At 37.2% G+C, this 25809-nt stretch overlaps 1 long non-coding RNA gene across 1 annotated transcript; it reads right to left on the reverse strand.

The window, feature by feature from the left end:
* Positions 1-5315: 5315 nt before the first annotated feature.
* LOC115031946 (uncharacterized) lies at positions 5316-25317 on the reverse strand. The gene is made up of 3 exons (XR_003837601.2): positions 25230-25317; positions 7809-8492; positions 5316-5362 (listed from the first exon to the last, which is right to left on the reverse strand). It is a non-coding gene; the product is annotated as an uncharacterized LOC115031946 (long non-coding RNA).
* Between the last annotated feature and the right edge of the window lie 492 nt (positions 25318-25809).

The raw sequence follows: 25809 nt of genomic DNA on the forward strand, positions 1-25809 counted from the left end.
AGATTATTAGATTTTTCAGTTATTGAGTATAAAAGAGAACATCCTACAAATCTATAGAAGGAAGAAGGGATACAATAGGAATTTGACTAGCCCAGATCATACCATAGACACATTGGAACATAGAAGACTAACTCTTTTCAAAATTCTACAAATAAAGACAATACATACTATAGGCAGGAAAGCAGGTAAGCTAACTGCAAATGTTCACTTCACATTCTGCTGTTTCAAATCAACACCATCAACCATCCTTCTCCATGCTTAGTCTTGAAAGGAAACATTCCCCACTAGAGGTGCATGGTCTCTGCTGCAGTCTCCACCCCCCACCACCACCACCCCTGCTCTTAACACTGATTAAATGGCAGTTTAACATGATATCCATTCCACCTCGACCCTCAGGAGAGTTTCTCAATTCTTCATTTCATCTGATGGGCCTAATCTGCATTGTCATACTGGATGAGATATTAGAGATTTGTTCCAACCCTGGCAATAAGAGATGTTGAGTGACATTGAATCCAGTAATGCCTTTTGTGATGGTTTGTATATGCCTACCCCAGAGACTAGTACTATTACAAGGTATGGCCCTGTTGGAGTAGATATGGCTTTGTTGGAATATGTGTGTCACTGTCCAAGTGAACTTTAAGACCCTCATCCTAGTTGACTGAAAGTTAATAATTTGCTAGCAATCTTCAGATGAAGATCTAGAACTCTTCTGGTCTTTGGAGAATGGCATGCATATGGTGATCAGACCTAAAGAAGGCACAACATGCATACATATAAAATAAATAAATCAATATAAAAAACAAAAGCACCCTCAGATTAAAAAAATAATAACCATGGAAGAAAACCCATAAAGTACATGGGCCTGGATTTTTTCTCAGCTTTTAAAAACAACTAAAAACTGATCTGTGAACTACACACTGTGTTTGAGTTAAAACCCCAAAAGGAACCAAATGCACTGTCAAGAACAAAAATCATCATCATAATCAAGAAGAACAATTCACCCTATCCCCTGAAAGGTCTTGGAATTTACTATTTCTGCTGTGCAGTTACCACTGATAGTATATTTGAAGGAAACCAGAGGCATACAGTTCTGTGTTTCATGACTGCTTTATATTCCCTTAAGACTATGTTTTTATTTTCTGAGAGATATTACAGAATATATTTCCCATTAATTTGTTCAACACTATCATCTACAGAATAGTGTATTTTAGTAGTAGGTAAATATTTGACATTAAGAATACAGCATAGGTAATTTTTCTACCTATGGTATCCACAAAGCTGGACACACTATCCACACTGAAAGTACAATCACCTTTGTAGGGAAATAATTCTGAAGCCCAAGTCCCGTGAGAATGCAGAGATCCATCTCTGTCTGATAGCTGTGGGATTTCAAGACAGTGACACCACCCCTGAATAAAGAAGGTTCTTAAAAGTGAAGAGCTAGAGATTGCTGTTTTATTCATAAGAATGCATCCAATTTACTCAATAGCAACTGCAAGGGGGAAGTAAATATGTACAGTGTATATAGCCTTGTCAAACTATTCAAAAATTACAGTAACAAAACAACAACAAATAAATAACAAAACTTCAAATGAAAACAAAGAAAACCAAATAACCAAAGTAATTAAAACTCAAAACAAAATCCAAACACAAGAATTGTGCTTAAGCAGCATTCTTTGACCGATCATTTTGTAGCACAGACTTACAGCCTGTGGCTGGCCTTGGGAGCATAGTAGAAAAGCAGTTCCTGATGGAAATAATCTTTTCAAGGGAAATGAAAGCAAGTCTCTGTTTGGAGTGTGTGCTTGAAGGATATGGCCTCCCAAGACTAAGCATAAGACATGTTACAGCTTTCGGCTCAAAGTCTTTCCAATTCTATTGACTAATCTCCATGAAACTATTCTTAATGACCCATCAAGATGAGAAAAATGTACACTCCTAGACTCTTCCTGAATGTGCAGCAGCTCTTGATGTGCCTCAGCACTTCTCTGAATACCTCAAAATGCGCATTTTTGCTGGGCCAGAGGTTAGAGAAACTAAGGCCTATTCAAGCCAAGGAAGCGAAAGTAAAGGAAGAAAATGCAGCCCATGATTGTCATGATTATTAGGAATGAGATTCAATAGTAGTGTATTTGCTGTGCACACTCAGTGCTCCTCCAGCAGCAGTTTTCTCCGATGGAGCTCTTGTCCTGGTCTGTGCCATGTTCGAGTTTCTGCTGGAGTACTTCAAATCTTCAGAAGGAAAGGACAAAGGCCTGGTAAACCATTCAGCTATCCCTCCCATACCAGCTTTATTCAGTTGGCCAGTCCAGGTGAGGTCATCCCCTGTATCCCAAGTGTCATAGAGTACCTAGGTTTGGAATCTTCTCAGCTTTTAAAAACTGTTAGAAACTGAACTGTGAACTACACACTGTAATGGCATTAAAAAAAACCCACCATATTTCTCCAATAGCCCAGGTATATTATATTGAATAATAACATTGTATGAATGTCTGAATCTGAGTTAAAGAGAGATATTAGTAACCTAGAAAACCATGTGAATGCCTTATGGGGAACCTGCTCAGAACTGAAGTGAAGGCTATGATTATTTCTCTAATGCAGGAACCTGCCTGGGTTCCACTTGTCAACCCCTGTATCTGCAAATAACCAGAGAAACCATCTCACATGAAATCCATGGGCACTGCATAGGTCCTATAATCAGCAAGAGGGTGCTGCATGAAAATATTCCCAAGGCTAGGAACTGAACTTTAAAGGTGATTGTCATGAAGAAACAGAACAACACACCTGTACGTCTATAGCACTCATACCACAAACACTTGCAAAAACATGCTCAGCCACAGTTGGTCCAAACACAAACAGCCACACAAACACATATACCACAGCACACACACACACACACACACACACACACACACATCAATGAAAATGTTGCTATTGTCCACCACATTTCCTGTTGTATGAGCAAGTAGTGGGACCTATGCTGTACAAGACTCGTAGACTCAGGCAGGTTTTGCTGCCCTGGCCTATATTTATTTCCTGTTCAGGAACTTTTTAAATACAGATTCTTGCTGGTCCTTCAAGTAAGTTACAAGCTCTGCACAGATAACCTGGATATCACAACACCAAATTCCTAAGAAAGAAATTTCTAAGAAAAGCCTCCAACAAACCGCATGTTGACTCATCAAAATCCTCTCACTAAACCTACCCTGGTTCCTTCATAGGAAATCTTGGTAGCATCAGAGAAGGACAGTGACCTATCCCACAAGAATTATAACCAGTTACTCAAATCTACATTCTACCACGTGGCTGGTTACCTGTGCTCAGGTACCATGTGTCTGTCTCGTCATATTTTCCAGGGTAAATCTCCTACAACAGGCTCTATCCCAGAATTCTTTCTGCTTTCTGGATGTCCCACCCTCTATTCTACCCTTTCCTGTAGGCCAAAGTTTTCTTTTAACTGAAAGATGATACAGCCATACAATACAGAAGATATTGTCTCCACAGTTTCTAGCATCCTTAAAGCCTTCAACTTGAAAGAGCTAATTATTCTAATTCTGCTTTTACTTCGAAAGCACCAACACTATCTGCAACATCCAGAGGCCATCCATAGGTGTACTATGGCTTTAAAGAACTCATGTGTACCTGCTTTCCTTTCAGGATTTTATTCTGGTAATACTGCCATTCCAGCACCAGGATGAAAAGGTGACCTACCTATGCTCCGGTTACTTGTAAGAGCCACTGTTTTTCCTGTGAGAAAAGAAATTAAATTGTTTCTCTAAGTATAAAAAGTTGTTAAGAACATGTAATGGAAATTTTTTCATGGGATTTTAATTATATAACATTTGTTCTTTAATCACTTAGGCATTAAATCTTAAATAAGCTAATATACTCATCACCATATAATATCAGCTAACGTTTTTGGGTTGGTTTTGTTTGTTTGCTTGTTTGTTTGTTTTTTCAAGACAGAGTCCTCTGGAATTTTCTCTGTAGACTAGTCTGGCCAGGAACTCACAGAGATTTACCTCCTAGAATTAAAAGCATGCTGCCACCAAGCATGACTACAGGAACGTTTCTGATAAATGGACTCAATCTAAAAGCAGCAAAGTCAGTTTTCCATGGCGTTTGATTTCTTACAATGAAAAACAGGCAACTCAGATCCCAGGTTCAGACTGTAGGAGGAGACAATGAAACAAAAACTATAAACAGACTTTTGTAATTCTGGTATAAATGTGTTTACCCTCCATATTTTTTTTATAGCACTAGAAACCAATTGGAGATTCATGCCTAGCAATGAACATCTGATTTTTAACCAAATTCACATTTAGCCAAATGTGAATTTCAGACCCCCAGATTTTGCTTTGGTTAAGAACATTACTTTAATACATTGTTTCCTTTTATGTATTAAATTACAAAACAACTATAATGTAAAATTGATTTGTAAGTGAAATAACACAGGCTTAGAGGGCAGGCGACACAGAACAAAGAAACACATAACACACAAAGTTTTCCTGTCTCTCCACATAAGTTAGATAAAAGAAAAATATACTAGAAGGTGAGTTGTTCCTAGGTTAAAATCAATTCATTCAAATTCAATAAATCCCTTTCTGAGCTGAGTCACAACTACCTAAGACAAAAATAAAGCCCAGTTAAGAAAGTAGAATTTTCTAGGGTTTTCACATAAGAGAAAAGCTCACTTTAAAAAGAAAATGCTATCTTGTCAAAAAAGTAGTAAAGAAAAGTCCTAAGTAAATGCTTCTAATACTACTAAGTGGTACACACATAAACCTGAAATTTCATTAAAAAAAAAAAAAAGACTGCCCAGATGACTCAACTCAATGATACAAATTTATCACAACACAAAAGTTAGTATATTTACCTACATTAAGGGAGGAGAGTTATTTGAACAGAACAGAAAGTCTAAAAACACAGGATGCCAGAAATTTCCCCGTAACAAACATTAAGAAGATATAGAAAATATCCAGATGTCTTCATCTATGTAAATTAACAGAGTCCTCAATCCTAGTCTTCCCTATGTATTTCAACTTACATCAAGCAGTAGTTTCCTAATTTCCCTACACCTGTGATAAAGGACTCCAGCCAATTTGAACAAAGGAATAGATTTGACTGAGAAAATCAAAATTCTTTCCAAAGAATACATTGTTATCAATTCACACACACACACACACATACAGACACACACACATTAATATGTATCAATTTTTTTAAAACAAACAAGAATATAGACCTTCAAGATCTGTTAAATTACTTATATTGCTTATATCCCCTGGGACAAAGAAGCTATCAATATCAACATACCGTACAGAGATCTGATGTCTGGGTGTGCTCAATATTGACATATTGCCTAAAAGGAAAAAAAGAACATTCAAATCCAAACTAATTATTCTCAATAAAAACAGATTTAGTTAATTGTAGAAATCACATTTAAGAAGAATGGTCTCTTAAAATAATATAGAATATATTATGGAGTGTATGCCACCTTGATAGATGAATTTTAGTTTCTTTGGTTATCTGATAGAATTTTAAATCACTTCTAACAATACCATTGTATTATTTTTTATTCTACTTTCTGATTATTTATAAATATTTTGATATGTGAAGTTTTACATATTTAGCTTTGATAAGCTCCATTCTGCACAATTGTACAAACTTTATTTAATGAAACAACAATTACAATGGCTACTACTACTACCCAATGTTCCCGGTAAGTAATAAAACACAAGAAGTTTACAGGGGGTTAGATTAATTCTCACATGGGGAAAAAGTACTACCGTCCCCATCTTTTATAGATTACTAATTTAAGTCCCAAAGCTGGTGAATACCCAAATTGGAATTTAACTAATCAGTTTATGTTCCAAGCACTTAAACTATTATTTTACTGTTATAATTAGACATATTTCAAAAAGTAGTACAAAAAAAACCAAAAATCTATATACAAAGGGAATTTTTCTTTCACTATTAGGTGTTATTAGTTCTGCAGCATGGAGATGAGAGCAAATATTATCTCATAAGGACAATTAATGACTTAGAATAACCAGAGTTATTTTATAAGAATTATTATATTCCAACTATTATGATATTATTTTATAATAATATTATTACTAATACTCCTCCTAGTGTTCCAAAATATAATAGTGCAGGTCCTAAATCTAAGAATCTAAAAATCTAAGAATTTTTTAAGCTTGTGAGAAGTTTTGATCTCAGAGAATATTCTTGCGTATAAGCTTTATGATAAGTTTTATTTATTTATTTATTTATTTATTTATTTATTTATTTATTTATTTTAGATTTTTTTCGAGACAGGGTTTCTCTGTATAGCCCTGGCTGTCCTGGAAATCACTTTGTAGACCAGGCTGGCCTCGAACTCAGAAATCCGCCTGCCTCTGCCTCCCGAGTGCTGGGATTAAAGGTGGCTGCCACCACGCCCGGGTAAGTTTTTTTAAAAGCAAAAACAAAAACAGAAAACAAACTTAGTCCCTAAAAATTGACCTTCTTTATGTACTAACTGTGTGGCAATTGTCTAGTCTCACTAGGTGCAAGGCACTGAACCTTTCGCCATGCTCTTTTTAAGCAGACATAAACTGGACATCACTGGTTCCTGTTGTTCCTCTTGCAGAGAGGACTTAGGCAAGAAAGGCAAATACCCATTAATGTTCCTGTCACAGAAAGTGGCAGAGGAAGAATTCAGATTCAGGCTACACTATCGAAATCAAACTCTTGCCATTCTCTATGAAAATTTCAATAATTACAATCTTTCTTTCTTTTGCAGTACAAGGTATTAAACTCAGGGCCTTGAAGATGTAAGGCACACACCAATCACATTCCTATTGTTCAAAGTACTATGAAACAGAAGTTAGACAACCTAAAATACTATTAAATATTTAAGAGTTACCGAATGTATAAATAAAATATCTACACATGCTTTCTTACAACATAAAAATTTATGAATTTATTCCCATTCATCGACCTAACTCATAATAGTATTTTAAAGCTTTCAAAATTAAGTGTCCTCTAGATTATAAAGATCAAGAAATAAATAACCTATGACATTATTATGAAATATTCCAAAAATACTGACTTAAAGCCTATTGGAATGTATCAAACAAATAACCTTAGAGCAACATACACTCATAGAAAAACCCTGCAACTTTCTAAAACCTCATTAGCATCTTTCTCTTTATGCCTCTCTTTCCAGAGCTATAAAGATTACTATCATACAATCTTGATCCTTTCTTTTTTGCCACAAAAGAAAAAAAGATCAAACCCTTTGTCAACTGAACTAGAATCAGGTTTAAGTAACAACTATCACAAAACAGCTTCCTGTTGGATTTGGATGACAAACGTTAGCCACAGACACAAATTAGACAATCTAAGTAGATGCTAAAACAATCTCACTAAGTTTACCACTGTAATTACAACAGTTCTATTTCAATATTTAATTTTTAAGAATGCATATTGAAGAAACCTTCTAATAACTCTCAGTTACCCTTACCAATCTACTTCATTCTCTCAGGAGATTAGGCAAGGAATATAAAATGTCATGTTTATACAGTTCATAACTTTAACAATTTATAAAATCTCCATGAAGAAGGAAAGCTTGGAATCCCAGCATTCACAGCACTGAAATGACCTGTCATTTTGAGTTAGCCACAGTTAAGTTTAATATGAATCATAGTCATTCCCAGAGACTTTTAATATTAAGAAGTCTGTAGTAATTACAATACCAATGAAAACATCAGAATGAAATCATCAAATATAACTGTTTTGAAGAAAACAATTTTAGTACTTACCCATGTCAGGTACAAAAAGGGAAGACCTTCCTGTTTTCATTTTTTTTTTTTTTTGCTTTCCATTCCTGAAAGATACCACTACATTGACTTTGTAGGGTACTAGCAAACTTGGCCAATTCATACTTTCATGCTGAGATGTGACACAGGCTTGAATGAGAATAGAAATCTGAAATGAAGTTGCAGTCTGATAGTTTGGATGGCACTAAGAGTAAGAACAGAACTATGTTTTGTGCTTGAAGGCCCCTGAACAGTGATGTGCTGAGCTCCATTGATTTTAGTGTTACAGTGCAAATATGGTGAGAGAGAATTAGTTCTGTGTGGATACCCCAAAGCCTCTGCATTTCTGGTGTTGGGCTGCAACTGTAGCACTTTTCTGTCTCTGACCTCTGTCTTGTTCTTCTCTCCTCTCTTCTCCTTCTGGGCAGAATCTAAAGAAAGCCTGTTAGCAACACTGTTGGCCACAGGCATAAAGCAATCCTGTGTCTTTAAGGCACCATTAGAGTTGTATGTCCATGAAAAATGACAAAGATGCCTCTGGAATTCATGAATCCGTGGTTTCTTCCTGAAAATGTTATGTCCAGGTCCTCGAAACTATAATCATCATTTGCACTGTCTTTATTCCAAATTCTCAGTCCATTTGCCTTCCCTTCATTTTCTGTCTCAATCTTCTTAATTATGTGATTTCTAAAGAATAAAAGAATTTAAGTTAATGTATCAAACTTGAAAGCTTAAATTACAAACTCTGTTACTTATTGTTTCCCTCCTAAGTACAAGAAAGCTAAACCATCAACATTATATTTGAACAAAGGATAATTCTTGTTCAAACTAAAGACATGAACATTTTCTTTCTTTTCTTGTTTTTCATCTTTTTTAAAAATAGGGTCTAAATTGCCTACTACTTCAATGGCCTTCCTTTTTTTTTTTTTTTTTTAAACATGGAATAGAGTTTATTTACGGCATGGGGAGGGGAGTTAGCAGAGTAGAAGAGGCAGAGAAAAGGAGAGAGTAGAGAAGTATAGGCTGGACATGACCATGTGGAGAGAGGCAGAAAGGGACTGTGGAGAGAGGAGGCAAGCTGGAAGCAAGAGTAAGAGAGACAAGAGAAGCAAGTGGGCAAGAGTTAAATGGCCTTCTATTGACATTTATCAAGTACTAAAATTAAAAGCACATACAGGCATGCCCACTGGTGTTCTATAAATTTCTCTAAAAGATTCATGAGAACCTATCATCTCTAACATAGGAGTTGTCATCTATTTATTATGTGAATTACATTTGCTTTTCATAAAATGAATAATAGTTTTCCCTGAGTCTCTGCTCCTGATTTTACATTTGCTTTTTATATAAGCCATTTTCTAACACATTAAACCCAATACCACAACATATAGGATTGAAGTCTTGTATTCAACCACAAACCAGCTGGCTTACTATGATTTCAGATAGTACGATGTAAGAATCAAGTATGCAGTATTAATTAACTGAGAAGCAGCCTGAGAACACGCCTTAACAACTGAAGATGAGCAACTGAAAAAACAGCAACTATCTTTACAAAGTTTTCTCACAGACACAACTCGTTGATGTAGGCATCCTGGCCCTTAGCCAACCTTCCCCATGCAGGCTTTCTAATTTCTGACACACAACCCACCCCCCCCCCACACACACACTTCTAAATGGCACAGGACAGCCAAACCAGCTCTTCCAAATGCTTACACTGAAGGCTAAGATCAATATTCATGCTGAAGGCTATAGCCCAGACAAAAGACCCAGAGGGCTCAAAAACACAAAAGCCAAAGTTCTTTGTGCTACTACTAATTAAAAAAATCAGAAAGGACTACAATTTCCTAAATCGAACACTAGAATAAAACAAAGATACCGAGCAAGGCGTGGTGGTGCACGCTTTTAATCCCAGCACTCAGGAGGCAAAGGCAGGACAATTTCTGAGTTCGAGGCCAGCCTGGTCTACAAAGTGAGTTCCAGGACACCCAGGGCTATACAGAGAAACCCTGTCTCAAAAAGACCAAACCAAAAAAAAACCCAAAAATACCAAATAATTAAACCAAATAATAAAAATTAAAATAGTAATTACTGCAATCTTTTTTCTTCTTCACTTCTACCTATGTGAGTAAGGTGCTATAGAGAATTAAAGGAGTTTCTTAACTATTGATTATACAAAGCAGTGATTTTGTTTTTGTTTTTAACATTCTTAGATTCTCAGAGTATATGTGACCAAAGTCTAAGAAATTAAATTTGCCAAGGTACACTGAAGAACATTTTGCATTTTCTACAGACTTACTTTAAAAGCTGTTCCAGGATCCACTCTGAAGTAACACTTTACCAGCAAAACCTATAATTATAAACAGTATGATCTGCCCTCATTAAGCAAATTCCCTCAAAAGCAAATATTTTGATTGATTAGTACTTAATTTTAACAAACCAAATCTATCCTGAATAGTGAGATTCAGTCATCACAGAAACAACAGTACAATGCCACAATAATGAAAATGTACCTCTACCTTTTGTCTCTATAACAAGGAATGGCACTAAGGACTAAAGAGTGTGAATATTCACATCCATTAAGAGCCATGGCCCCAGAAATAATGTGAAATCACCTAAGCCAGGATGAAGACAACCAGGCAATGGAGCACTAATATATAAACAGAGATCTTAAATGCTAAACATGTATCAGCCAGCTGCACAGGTTCAAATAAAATGTAATACTGAAAAATATATTGAGAACAATTTGCTGTGGGGGCAAACATACATTAAAAATGACCATAAGAAGACTCAAAATTAAAAAAAAATGGGGAGAAATACCCAATAAACCAAGACAAGTGCTAAAATGATCAGAAAGGGGAAAAAAATCTAGATTGGGTAAATAAAAACACAGAAAGAGGTTACCTGGTATCAAAAACAGGAAAATAAAATAAAGCATTTTGGTGGACAGAAACTGATAGAAGTGTCACTGGGTCAAAAAATGTGGGTGAGTAGGTGTCATACTTAGGTTTTATTGCAGTTAAGAGACACCATGACCAAGGCAACTTTTATAAGGAAAATATTTCATTGGACTGGCTTACAGTTTCAGAGGTTTAGTTCATTGTCATCGTGGTAGAAAGAATAGCAGCATCCATGAAGGTATGGTGCTGGAGAAGGAGCTGAGAGTTCTCAGGATTACTAGCAATGCTGAGATAAACTAAAATATATTAAATTGTTCTGTGCAATAATATTTACTTTGTACTTTGTCAGAACAAAATTCTTTTTTTTTTATCTTTTTTTTTATTACATCTTTTCCTCAATTACATTTCCAATGTTATCCCAAAAGTCCCCCATAGCCTCTCCCCTACTTCCCTACCCACCCATTCCCATTTTTTTGGCCCTGGCGTTCCCCTGTACTGGGGCATATAAAGTTTGCATGTCCAATGGGCCTCTCTTTCCAGTGATGGCCAACTAGGCCATCTTTTGATACATATGCAGCTAGAGTCAAGAGCTCCAGGGTACTGGTTAGTTCATAATGTTGTTCCACCCATAGGGTTGTGGATCCCTTCAGCTCCTTGGGTACTTTCTCCAACTCCTCCAGTGGGGGCCCTGAGATCCATTCACTAGCTGACTGTGAGCATCCACTTCTGTGTTTGCCAGGCCCCGGCATAGTCTCACAAGAGACAGCTATATCTGGGTCCTTTCAGCAAAATCTTGCTAGTGAATGCAATGGTGTCAGCGTTTGGATGCTGATCATGGGATGGATCTCTGGATATGGCAGTCTCTAGATGGTCCATCCTTTCGTCACAGCTCCAAACTTTGCCTCTGTAACTCCTTCCATGGGTGTTCTGTTCCCAATTCTAAGGAGGGGCATAGTGTCCACACTTCACTCTTCATTCTTCTTGAGTTTCATGTGTTTAGCAAACTGTATCTTATATCTTGGGTATCCTAAGTTTTGGGCTAATATCCACTTATCAGTGAGTACATATTGTGTGAGTTCCTTTGTGATTGTGTTACCTCACTCAGGATGATGCCCTCCAGGTTCATCCATTTGGCTAGGAATTTCATAAATTCATTCTTTTTAATAGCTGAGTAGTACTCCATTGTGTAAATGTACCACATTTTCTGTATCCATTCCTCTGCTGAGGGGCATCTGGGTTCTTTCCAGCTTCTGGCTATTATAAATAAGGCTGCTATGAACATAGTGGAGCACAGAACAAAATTCTTAACAGAAAAATAAACTTTAAGTATTAGAGTTTATGAACAGTGAAAACACAGAGAGTATAAAGTCACATGTTATACCTGAAGCCATATCATAGACTAAAAAAAACAAAAATTATCTAGACATGTTTAGATAATTAAAAAAAAATCTTTATTCATTAAAATACACCCATTTTCCCAGCCATCAATTTCAGCTTGCTTCCTTCCACAACACTGCTTCATGGTGGGTGAAGCTTCTGTATGGGGACAAAAAAATAAGTGAATTTTATACCATAATGTACTCTTCATTGATATTTTATCAATGAAAATGGAAAATTTGAAACTCAAATGTCCAATTAATGAAAAAGAATAATTCCAAGTAAACTTTGTCAAATGCATTATTTTCAGATTGCTTTATCAGTGCAATCTGTCCAGAGAACATCCTCCCTACAGTTTAAGCCTCATATTTAAACACTTTTTAACTTTTTAAATGGGTGAAAGGGATCAATGGAGATAGAATCTATGTCCTCCAGAACAACAACACTTAACATTCACTTTGCATAAAATATCTATAAATCCAACTAACAGTCACTTAGTTACTTGTTACCACTAATTAGTTAAACAATCTATTAAAATATTCCCTTCATCATCTAACCTAAAATGGTTCTTCAACTGTGTCATACTAGCCATTAAAGAAAACACATACAGTATAGCACATTTTCTATACAAAATTTACCCCCCCCAAGAAGTTCATTAAAAGAACACATCATAAGGGGCTGATTATCATGATAACAAATGTAATACATGAGGCTGAAATATAATACAGCAAGGGGGTATTACTGCAGACCCATGCCAAGGTGTGCTCTTGAGAAATTACTATATACAAGAGGTCAGATATAAGGTTTATTGGGAGAAGAGAGAGGGGTGAGGACCTGCAGACTGGGTAGAGGCAGGCAGACAAGAGCAGAGCCATGAGGGCAGAGAAGGAAAGCGGGGGGGGGGGGGGCAGAGGATAGAAAATACTGGCATTTTTAAGGCAACACTTAATTGTACCATTCAACACCAAGATTACCAAATGCTGGCATGTCTCAAGCTTAAGACTTAAAGACTTACTAGTAAGCTATTTAAGTCAGTGTTAGATCAGAAGAGGTACGAAGTCAAATTCTTCTAGCTACAAGTTAGGCTATCACAGTATTATCTTTCATAAATTAATGTAATATTTACATTGCTTCCTGTAATTATTTAAGTTTATATCAAAGATTATTATATGAAGCCTTACACACACTATCACAGTCAAATTAGCTTTGCTAAGATTTATGAGAATCATTAACACTTAAACATATTTTATCTACACACATGACCCTTAGATTTTGAAATGAACTTTGATTTGGTTTCTCTTTCTGACATTTGGATTAATGACATTTTATATATATGAAAGATGGTTAAAAATACACAGAAGTTATCAGCTAAGTCCTAGGAGTGAGAGAAAAAATTAAATGTTTTAGGGGCATATGTAAAAGGTCTTGAGAATAAATTACTAATTCTGTGGAGAGAGAAGTATTTTGCTGTTAATTTGCTCTAGGCAGATGCAAAGGTGTTCAATGGTATATTCATTATCAGGTCCAGAATTGCCGTGTTTCCTTTAAATTCTCCTTAAGTAGCTTATTTGCCAGTCTTAAAGACTTCATCTCTTAAGAGTCAAAGGTATTCCTATTACCAAATTACTGATTCATAGAAACTCTGAATCTATACACCTACTTTTAAAAGCAAATGACTAGAGAATTCTGCTAAAGTGTATGTCACAGTCATTAAATATAACTATATGCAGTAATATGAGTAAGAATGTTCCCACAGACTTAGATATTTGGAGACTTAGTGTGCTGTATATTTGCTCTTTGGAAGGGATGAAAAGGTATGGCTTTGCTGGAGGAAGTAAGTCCCAGGAGGTAAGCTTTGAGAGTTCAAAGATTGTTGCTATATCCAGTCTGCTCTCTCTGCTTCATGCTTTGTGACTGAAGATGTGAGCTCTCTGCATTCTACTCCAGCTGCCATGCCTGCTGCTTGCTGCATTGCTCCCCATTATGATGTCTATTAACTATAGACAATTATAAACAAAGTTACTTTCTCCTGGAAAAAAAGAACAGGAAGGTCCCTTCCTCAGGTTTGCAGCTTACTTGGCAGAACACTAGGATTCTCTGCTTGAGAAAGTGTGCTTCCTGGGTCTCAGCTGAAAATGACAGAGAGCTTACTTAGGTTTCCTGGAAGCTAGCAAACAGGGAGCAGTCTTCTCATGCCATTTCTCTACAAATAATAAAATATATCTTCAAATTTAAAGCCAGGTATGGTGTATCACATCTATAATTTCAGTGTCTGGGAGGCAGAATAAGAAACAGAAGTTCAAGGCCAGCACTATTTACATAATGAGCTCAAGACCAGGGTAGACTACATAAACACAGTCTTAGTTTTAAAAAAAATGAGTAAATAAAAGAAAAATAAGTGAGAAATTAAAAAAATAGTAATTTATTTGATTACTCGTTTAAGAGCACCTTATACTCACTAAGGTTTCTGCTCTGAAAAGCCAGTGAGAACGTCCTTACTGATGGTATAATGAGGAGAGTAGACAGATATCACACTGAGATAGATGTGAAGAGTATTGGTATGGATCAGAGGTGCAGCACTTGCCTGTCATTCAAAAGGCTATGGATTTAGTGTCAATTCCGAAGGAAAAACACAAAACCAAGCAAACCCCAGAAGAAACTAAAACTATGTTTTCTATATAAAATTGTTAAAAGCAAAGGTGCCTTCCAAGTAGTGGAAATTAGTTAACAATCAGAAGAGAACCAAATTTACAAAGATCTGCTACTTCTCCACAAAGGGGATTCTTTCCCCTCTGAGAATAATCGGTCACCTCCAGAGGAGTGGCTGAAGAGTGGGCCATGTTTTTAACAAACACCTTATTAAAATAATGAGAACTGGAGTCTAATAATTTTCCAAATATTTTTATCTCTATATTACGGGTTAGAATCTTAGAAATAAGAACAAACTAGAAGTAAACAAATCAAGTTTTCCAGAAATTAAACCACATCTCATATTAGTTTATCCGTGAAGTGGACTAAAGTAAACCTGGCAAGAAGCAACTGACAAGAGCAACTATATTCTACTATGACAGCACTTTTGTTTACTTGTCTTTGCAGCCAATTTGCATATATGACTGTGACACAAAGAAATAACTATACAAATGAGAACAACCAAAGAATAAAGTTAGTGGATATTGAACTTTAGCCGTTTCAATAATCATGCTATGTTCAAGGAGATAAAACAAAGCATAAAAGTTAACTTATAAAATGATAACTTATAAAAGTCTTTAGCCTTAAAACAAATTTCAAATACGGTGGATCACGCCTGTTGTTCAGGATTCTGAGCTGGAGGAGAGCCAAAAGTTCAAGGTAAGCTTGGGCTGCATAGGAGTTTCAAGTTCAAGGCCAACAAAGGCTACAGAATAAGAAATTGTTTCTTTTATGGGAGGGAGAGCAAATTTCTTAAACAAATGAACTCAAGGTGAAGATTTTCAGCAGCATGGGCAATGGGACTCCTTAAGCACAGAGTTATCAACAGGTGTCTCTGCCACTTGACAACTTCTACTATAAGGTCAAATACAAGGCAAGTGATCGAAACAAACAATATGTATACATTTGTCAACACTTGCGTCGATACTCACTGCCCTAGTTAGGGTTATTATCACTGTGATGAACCACTGACTAGAAGCAAGTTGTGTAGAAAAGGGTGTATTTGCCTTACACTTCCACTTTGTAGTCCGTCACTGAACGGAGTTGGGATAGGAACTCAAAGAGTGCAGCAACCTAGAAGCAGGAGCTGATGAAGAGGTTAATGAGTGGTGTTGCTTACTGGCTTCCTCAGCTTGCTTTCTAATACAGTCCAGGACCACCAGTCCAGGGGTGACCACACCCACAACAGCATGGGCCCTTCTGTATCAATCCCTAATAACATACCTCATAAGCTTGATTACAGCCTGAACTTATACAGAGGAATTTTCTCAATTGAGGTCCCTTCACCCCTTATGATGACTATAGCTTATGTAGAGCTGACACAAACCTGTACAGCACATTTATATATACACATTCATATTTCACTGAGGCTAAAAAGAATCGTGTTTCATATGCTAAAATATTATAATGGAAATATATTAAATTGCCCTAAACTGTACATGTGATTGGGTAGTCAAGAGTGTTTCAGGCAAACCAGGGCTACATATTGAGAAGCTGTTTCCAAGAAAAACCAAAAACCAAAAACAACACAACAAAACAAAAAAAGCCAAACAAAATGAGCAAAAACATCATCTTTTCCAGGACTGGAGAGATGCTTCAGAGGATAACAGAACATACTAATCTTGCAGAAGACCAGAGTTTGGCCAAAGCAACCACATCTAACAACTCACAACCACCTCTAGCACCAGCTCCAAGAGCTCAGACACACTCTCTGGATGCCTGCACCTTGATTCACATGTGTGCACACCCACCACTTCCACCAAGCAGCTGCCACATACAAATGCATATAATTAAACTAAGAACAAAAAAATGTTAACAGAAAAAAAATTCTGAAAATTCAGAATCAAACTCTGAACATGTAGATCACAAAATTTTCTCCTAAAAGTAGCACAGACAAAATCAGCATTTGGACCACACTGATAGCATCAAGACCCACGTAGTATACGGGAATTAACTACAAATTATTTATAGGATTGCTAATATAGTGTCAAGTAAGGAGCCAAATAAAACTCTATTCTTATAAACTATAATGTGTCATGATATAAAAGCATACATTTTTGCTAATCCATAATGGTCACCAAAAAAGAAATAGTTTACCGATGTCTCTGCAGTCTTATCTGTTTTCTCCATACCAAGAGACTTGTCTGTTTATTTAAATAAGACATTATCTAAAGTGAGAAGGGCAATGAATTAGGATAGAAATAACCTAACAGAACAGTCCAAAAAATAATGAGCTGTTTTCTTCCTCTGTTCCAAGCAACCTTTGCAATTACACTGTGTCCTCTTTACTACGCAGATTCATTAGGAAGCAATGGCCCTGCATTGAGAAGTCATCAGTTATAAAGCTTGACGTGTCAGTAAAAATCACCTTGTTCTGAGGTGATTGGGTTTTCCAAGCTAATTGTATGGTAAAGTGAGAAATGGTTTATAAAAATCAATACACAAAATGAAAGAGCCTGCAACTTCTGTGTATTCTGCAACATTAACAGTGAAACTATCAATGATGATGTCAATGATTTAAGTTTAAAAATGAATGAGGCATGAACTCATAAATCTAAAATGCACTTATGCCCATCATTTGGAGTATGTCCTCAAAGAACTTTAGTGGTTTATCATCATATTCTACCCTGCCAGTACAGAGTGAAAATCGAACTGGAACAGACCTAGAATCCCATTGAGAACTATACATAGCATAATGTTACCTAAACCAAGCATCCAGCCACTACATAGAGACATAATGGAAAGGATTTAGTAATGAAAGATCTCAGCTCAAATCCCAGCTAAAGAACTGCCACCTTAGTTATGATACCGGGTATGTTTAAGAGCAGTGAGGCTCACATCTCTTCACCTGTTAACAAAAAATCTGACTGAATAGTGCTCAGAAAACTCCCATATGGGGCCATATATAGGAATATGAGGTAGAGATGTGGCCAGAGTAAGGAGAACTGGATGTAAAAATAGCAAGCAAGGAGGGTTCCATTCTTTAAACCTATCTTTAGCAGTTCTCTTTCTTATTTAAATTTTAGATTTAAGTTCTGAATAAAGAGTCTCCTCTAGGGTTTAAAAATAAAACATTTCGGAACAGACTAGATTGACTTAAATTAATCAGCTAAAAATATGTCTAAGATTCCTCAGTTCTTACTTGTTATTTTCATGAGACTATGAAAGGGGCCAGAAATGCCTCAACCACTGCAAGGATCTGTAATCTAAAACTATAGGGAAATATTCAGGTGAAAATATTAAAGGCCGGCCAAATTAGTGACTATAAAATATAACTATGCCCTGTCCCATTCAATATTCCATAACAGCTAGCCAGGTGTGGTCAATGGAAGGGAAATGATAGAGCAGCATGGATTTGAAATGTGTATTCCTGACTTACAGGATTACTTAAATATGTGTCCTTCTTGCGGGGCTGCTCACACCCAATCAAAAAAAAAAACAAAACTTCCTTTTGACTGCTTCCCATGGTTCTTGGTAAGTTTTACTTATTTTTGCTTATTTTTTGATTTTCTGACATAGGCTGTCTATATTCCAGGACGGGATAAATTCATAGCTATTCCCCTGAGTCAGCCTGAGTCCTGGAATTAACCACAACATTTGATTCTTAATTTTAATATCTATGAAAGGAATAATCTTTATTAGGAACAATCAGTTTTGTGCAAAAGAGGTATTTCCCCATTTAGTAAAGATCAATTACTAATACCATAACTTATAAACAGTTAATCACACACTGGCAACACTCTCCCATATACAGTCATCGTTAATAAATCTGACATTTGTGACTCCTAAATAAATGGACTATTAGTAAATGAAAGAGAAGCTTCATGGTACACGCTTGTAATTTCAACACTCAGAAGACTGAAGCTCAAAGATTATGGCTATTTTGTGCTACCTAGTAGTAGTAATGGTGGTAGGGAGGGGAGGAGATATAGGAAGAACAATCCTGGTACAGTAAGTCATACCTGCAATCACAGCACTCAGGAAGCTAAGGCAAGAGGATTCTGAGTTCAAGCCAACAGAGGCTAGCTAGATATATAGCCAGACCCTATCTCAAACCCAATAACCAAAATAAGTAAGCACAACTGCCTTTGAGTGACTTTTAATCAATCTCATTACTATAGTCATATCCAAATAATAAACTGCTACTTTACCTTCACTTATAGATACAAGAAATATTTGTTAGCTAAAATAAATATGCAATGAGTTAACTGATGTGCACATTTTAGTCATATGACATAACTCAAAATGTTACACAAATGCAGAGAAAGCAACCTGTGGCCACTCTAGGATAAGGTGAAACAAGCTTGTTTTGGGCCCAAACCTATCTCTCCTCTCAGTACCTTTTTCCCTTACCTTAGCCATCAGTTTTCTACTTAGGCAGTTACTTACAACTGAGGAACTTCAGATATTGTGGAATCTAGGGACATCTGTATTTAAAAGGGTTTCTCCAGAAGAAATCAATGGGACATTTTATTTTTTTTAATGAAGAAAGCTAGTGAAAATGGGATATCAAATGGGAAGAGGTTGGACCATTAGCTTACACTAATATAAATATTAATTCAAAATAGATTGTAAAATGGACTTAAATATAAGACCAAAACTTTTGAACTCTAAAAAGAAAAAAATAGGTAAATATTTTGACAGTGGATTTGTTAATGATTTCTTGATATGATATGATGTGAAAAGCACAAGAATAAAAGAGTAAATTATCAGATTTAATACTGTGAAAGCAGAAAGGGGTCCATGATAGCTATCAACTGGAACAAAGGAATAGGAGCTGGAGGGTGACATGAACAAATGATAAGTATGCATGAAAATTCTCCAATAAAACTCATGATTTTGTATGCTAACTAAAACTCTTAATTAAACTTTTAGGGAGAAAAAAAAAAACAAAAAACAAACAAACCAACAAACCTGGAGCTGAAGGGATGGTTCAGCTCTTAAGAACATTTGCTTCTCTTGCACAGGACCAAGGTTTAGTATCCAGCACTCACAAGGCAACTTGGAACCAACTATAAATCCAGTTTCAGGACATCTGACAATTTCTGGCCTCTACAAGCATGCTGTAAACATGCATACATGTAGCCAAATACTCATATGTTGAATTAATAATTATCACTACTCAAATCACCTTGCCAGTGGCAACAGCACATCGAATAATCTGGATTCATGAATGAAACACACACACACACACACACACACACACACACACAGAGAGAGAGAGAGAGAGAGAGAGAGAGAGAGAGAGAGGGCCTTCTATTTATTATGCTTTAAACAGTGCAATGGCTGGGCACATCCAAACCTCCCTGCAACTAACACATTCTCCCCTCCAATATTCCTGAATTATTACTTAGTAAAACCTATATCCCATCCTGGCAGCCACAGACCCAGGCCTGAAGCCCTCATGCGCTACAATCTCCAATTCTTACATGTTGGCCAAATCTCTGTCTCTCTGTCCTACAATTCTCAGATCATGACCTTCTCTTCCCCTGGCAATGGTGATTCCTCTTCTCCTGTGGTTCCTTTGCCTGGGAAATCTAAAGTCCTGCCTCTGTCATCCTGCCCAGCCGTTGGCCACCAGCAACTTTATTTACCAATTAGAACCAACTGGAGGTAGTAACCCTCAGCTTCTTACAGGCACTATGCAGTCGCTGAGTGATTTGGGGAGCCAAATTAACACAAATAGCATTACAACCAATCCACAACACTCATACACATAAGAAAAAAATCTTTAAAGATAAAACTGTATCAAATAACAGTAGAGAAAAGACAACCTACAAAATGGGAGAAAATATGCGAACTCATACATTCAATAAGAAATAAAGATATATATATATATGTATATATATATATATAACTTAAAACTAATTTTATCATTAATGATAAAAATAATCTAATTAAGAACAGGCCAATAAGCACATGAAAAAATGTTCTCGGTTACCAATCATACAAATCCCCAAGGAGATGTCTCCTCACACCCAGATGGATGGCTACCAGGGTTCAGGGTGTCGGCGAGTGTCTAACTATTGAATTCAAAGTCATGTGTATCCTAAGCAAGTGCTCTACCACTAAGCTATATCCTCAGCCCTTGTTTTTCTTGAGTCAGACTATGTAACCCAGATAGCCAAAAATTCCTGATCTTCTTGCTTACATCTCCCAAAAAAGACAATAGGTGAGAATATATAATGATGCTTCTACTGAGGAAAAGAGCATGGCAGGAAGTCAAAACATTACAGCAACATCACGTAGACTTGACAAAAGACAGCTTTTTTGTTTATTTTGTTTTTTTTTTTGTTGTTGTTTTTCAAGACAGGGTTTCTCTGTAGCCCTGGCTGTCCTGGAACTCACTTTTTAGACCAGGCTGGCCTTGAACTCAGAAATCTGCCTGCCTCTGCCTCCCAAGTGCTGGGATCAAAGGTGTGTGCCACCACGCCTGGCTAAAAGACAGCATTTTTTACAAGTGGTGCTGGTTCAACTGCCAGTCAGCATGTAGAAGAATACAATTTGACCCATTCTTATCTCTTTGTACAAAGTTCAAGTCCAAGTGGATCAAGCAACTCCACATAAAATCAGAGACACTGAAACTTATAGAGGAGAAAGTGGGGAAGAGCCTTGAAGATATGGGCACAGGGGAAAAATTCCTGATCAGAACAGCAAAGGCTTTTGCTGTAAGATCAAGAATTGACAAATGAGACCTCATAAAATTGCAAAGCTTCTGTAAGGCAAAGGACACTGTCAATAAGACAAAAAGGCCACCAACAAATTGGGAAAAGATCTTTAACAACGCTATATCCGATAGAGGGTCAATATCCAATATGTACAAAGAACTCATGTTAGACTCCAGAGAATCAAGTAACCCTATTAAAAATGGGATACAAATCTAAACAAAGAATTCTCAACTGAGGAACATCAAATGGCCAATAAGCACCTAAAGAAATACTCAACTTGCTTAGTCATCAGGGAAATGCAAATCAAAACAACCCTGAGATTGTACCTCACACCAGTCAGAATGGCTAAGATCAAAAACTCAGGTGACAGCAGATGTTGGCAAGGATGTGGAGAAAGAGGAACACTCCTCCATTGCTGGTGGGATTGCAATCTGGTACAAACACTCTGGAAATCAGTCTGGCGGTTCCTCAGAAAATTGGACATATATTACCCGAGGACCCAGTTGTACCACTATCAGGCAGATACCCAAAAGATTCTCTGACATATAACAAGGACACATACTCCACTATGTTCATAGCAGCCTTAATTATAATAGCCAGAAGCTGGAAAGAACCCAGATGTCCTTCAACAGAGGAATGGGTACAGAAAAGGTGGTACATTTACACAATGGACTACTACTCAGCTATTAAAAACACATCTACCTCTCCTTCTCTCATGCCTATCATGCTTGCATGTTTGTTTCTCCTCCCTTAATGTCCATGTTTAAATATATATTAAACTCTTTATAAAAGTACAGTTCTTATGACTAGACAGATGGTTCCCAGGTTAGAAGAACTTGCTGTTCATGAGGCCTGGAGCCCAAATCCTAGCATCCTGCAAACACCGATGGCTATAGCTTCCAGGAATCAGACAACATCTTTTTAGGCATAAATAATGTAAAACTGCCAGTAATTTGGAGGAACATACATTTACAAACATATGGCAAAAATCCAAAACTTTGTCCTTTTAAAATGTAAAGAGTTAGGACCTGGGTCACGAATCAAAGGAAAGTAAGTAAAAATCCTGGTTCCTTTTGTGCCATGTAACCCAACCAAGTGCTATTATCTCTACAAATCGGTTTCTTGCTGAGTATGCCAAATTTATATGCTGCTTTTGAATATTAAATGGGAAACCACTTAGCAAATAGTCCTGCAACATAGTCCATACGTAGTAATTTACCAATTATTATTAAAATTTTGGAACAAATGTTAAAAAAAAAACAAGCAGTATTTCCTGTTCATTTTTTAGTGTCAGGCACAAGGCTTAGAATCCTATGACTTAAAGTTAAGACAGATATAAAGAATTTACAAAAAGCCATTTTGCCAAGGACAAATGTTAAGTAAAAGTATCTAGTATTATAAAAATATAATTGCCATAGGCAGTTTCATAAGCTTATAAGAATAATTTGATGCATTACCTCAAAGTTTTTATTATTAAAAAGATATGGTTTAGTTTTCATAAATGATAAAGGAAAAAAAAACAACACATTAAAAGAGAGAGAGAGCAAAAGTAAGTATGTAGAATATTACTAGGTTGCTTTATGGTACAAGTTGAGAACCAAAATACAACATGTAGGAAAATCTCCTTGTACAAAATGGTAGAAAATATCACACCAAAGATAATAAGACATCCCTCCTTCCTGAACACTTCAAAAAACAGACTTCCCTGAGATGTTCCAGTTTTCCTATATTCAAACAAGAAGCCCAGTAAGTTCTATCATCACCACAATCATATTTCCAGTAGAACATCAAAGCAAAACCTAGGAAAGCCACTCTGGTGGCTTTCTCATTCTCAGCAGTTTATTTTTATTTTATTCTAAACACACAAAGAAACTAGTTAGAAAGTCAAATAAATTTTGGTAGGCAACAAAATTTCACTCAAAAAACCAAATATAAAAATGAATTTCCTTTTATCTTGTGACAACCATAAAAAATGTTGTCAGAAGACAGGCAATGGTAACACACCTTTAATCCCAGCACTCTGGAGACAGAGTTAGGTAGGCAGATCACTTGACTTTGAAAAATGGCGTGATCTATAGGCTACTCCTGAAAAGCCAGGGCTTCACAGAAAAAACCTGCAAAAAGAAGGAGGAGAAGGAGGAGGAGGAGGAGGAGGAGGAGGAGGAGGAAGAAAGAAGGAGAAGGGGAAGGGGGAGGGGGAGGGGGAGGAGGAGGAGGAGGAGGAGGAGAAGAAGAAGAAGAAGAAGAAGAAGAAGAAGAAGAAGAAGAAGAAGAAGAAGAAGAAGAAGAAGAAGAAGAAGAAGAAGAAGAAAAAGAAGAAGAAAAAGAAGAAGAAAAAGAAGAAGAAAAAGAAGAAGAAAAAGAAGAAGAAAAAGAAGAAGAAAAGGAAGAAGGCAGTGACTTTGGCATGTCTGTTTGTTTTTTAAGGGTTAGAAAGATGCTCAATAAATGAAGCACCTGCTCTGCAAGCATGAGGACCTAAGTTCAGATCCGTATCCACATGAAATCTGGTGCAGTGCTGCACATTTCTCTCTAACTCCAACACTTTGTCTCACAAGACACAGATCCTAGGAGTCAGCCAGTCTAGCCAAAATGGCAAGCTCCAGGTTCAGTGAGAAATTTTGACTTAAAAATTAAGGTAGAGAGCAACTAGAAGACATTGGACATAGACCTCTGGCCTCTACACAAAGCATGGGAAACTCAGACCTATGTTCGTTAACATGTATTAACTCAATTACTCACTGTAATGCTATGAAGCAGGTAATACTATAGTCATCATATACAGCTGAATAAAATGAAGCACCAGAAGTCATTAACTGGTTCAGGGTCATGCAGTCAGTAAATGGGAGTAAATCTGGACTGAAGATGTCAAATGTTCAAATCAACTACAGCATTTACTTTTACAAAGAACCTATTAGGTACCAGGCACAGTTCTAACTACTAAGGATAAAATTGTGACTAAATCTAAAGTGATCTCTATGCTGTAGTTAGGAAGAGAGAACCAAAAAGTCTAATGGGATAATCTTATAATAAATACAAATTTAAAAAAAAATAGTTAATTTAATACCAAACAAAAGTGTCAAATGACAAAAAGAGGGAGACTTGCTTCTATTTTAGGAACCAGGAGAAGTTCTCTCAAGTAAAGAACAGCAATAGAAGACAAGAACAACTACCAACAGCCAGAAGAGGTCACCAGTATATGTGCCTGGGTAGCAACCTGAAGCCCAATAGTGAGAGTCATGGGCTAAGGCTAAGGTTAAGTTGACAGCTGCCCTGATGGTAGAAAGAAGTTTAGATTCAATTTTGTATGTAACCCAGAGCTTTTTGGAGGATTTTGAGCATAAACAGTTAAATCCAAGTTCTGTTTCTTTTCTTTCTTTCTTTTTTTTTCAATTTTTTATTAGATATTTTCTTCATTTACATTTCAAATGCTATACCAAAAGTCCCCTATACCCTCCCCCCACCCTGCTCCCCTACCCACCAAGTTCTTTTTCAAACCATCATTCTGAATGTTAAGTGGGGAACAGCAAACAAAATAAGGATACCAGTGAGGGCGCTAATCCCGCGAAGGAGGGAGGCAGAGGCAAGGCTGTGGTTGCACAGATAGGCAAAGGACCGAGTGCAGGTGGAAGAGCCAAGGTGGCCACACCGCAGTGGAGGGGGAACCGGAGGTCAAGGGTTCCATAATTCAGCAGTCTGAGGTGCAAGAGCGGCGGACCGAAGCCTCCAGGCTCAGTCCTACTCCGCGACCCGCCAGCCCGGGGGTCGCAAACCTGCACTGCCTCTAGACACCATACCTGAGCCTTGCCGGCGTCGCCGCCACTCAGTGCTCTTGCCGCGGCCGGGGGGAATACCAGGGAAGGTAGGCAGTCAGGTGGCCTCTGAGCAGCACACCTCAGAGCAGCACCACGCTGCATCCCTCGCTCCCTCAAAAGCGGTACCAGCTTCCTTCTTCCACAGTTGCTCCGCCCCCACTCGTCGCCTCCGCCACGCCCCTCTAGCACGCCCTGCATCCATCCTACTCCTGACCAGACAAGCTGAATGAGAGCTGCTGGCATTCAGTAGGCTCAGTGCACAGGGGCCCTAGCACAGAGAGTAAGGCAACCAAGGCCCCACTCTCCTCCAGAGTTAGGGGTGGCATATCCTTGGTGGTACATTGCTGGCTGGCAAAAGAGGCCTCTGTGGTATACAATCTGAGACTCAATTGTTATTACACTAGTTTTAATTAATTATTTATTTATTTTTAGTTAGGTATTTTCTTTATTTACATTTCAAATGTTATCCCCTATCCTGGTTTCCCCTTCGAAACCCCCTATCCTATCCCCCTAACCCCCGGCTCACCAACTCACCCACTCCTGCTTCCTTGTCCTGGCATTC

This window comes from Mus caroli, unplaced genomic scaffold, assembly GCF_978045245.1.
Source record: "Mus caroli unplaced genomic scaffold, Mus_caroli_1 scaffold_1, whole genome shotgun sequence".
In the NCBI taxonomy this organism is placed as follows: domain Eukaryota; kingdom Metazoa; phylum Chordata; class Mammalia; order Rodentia; family Muridae; genus Mus; species Mus caroli.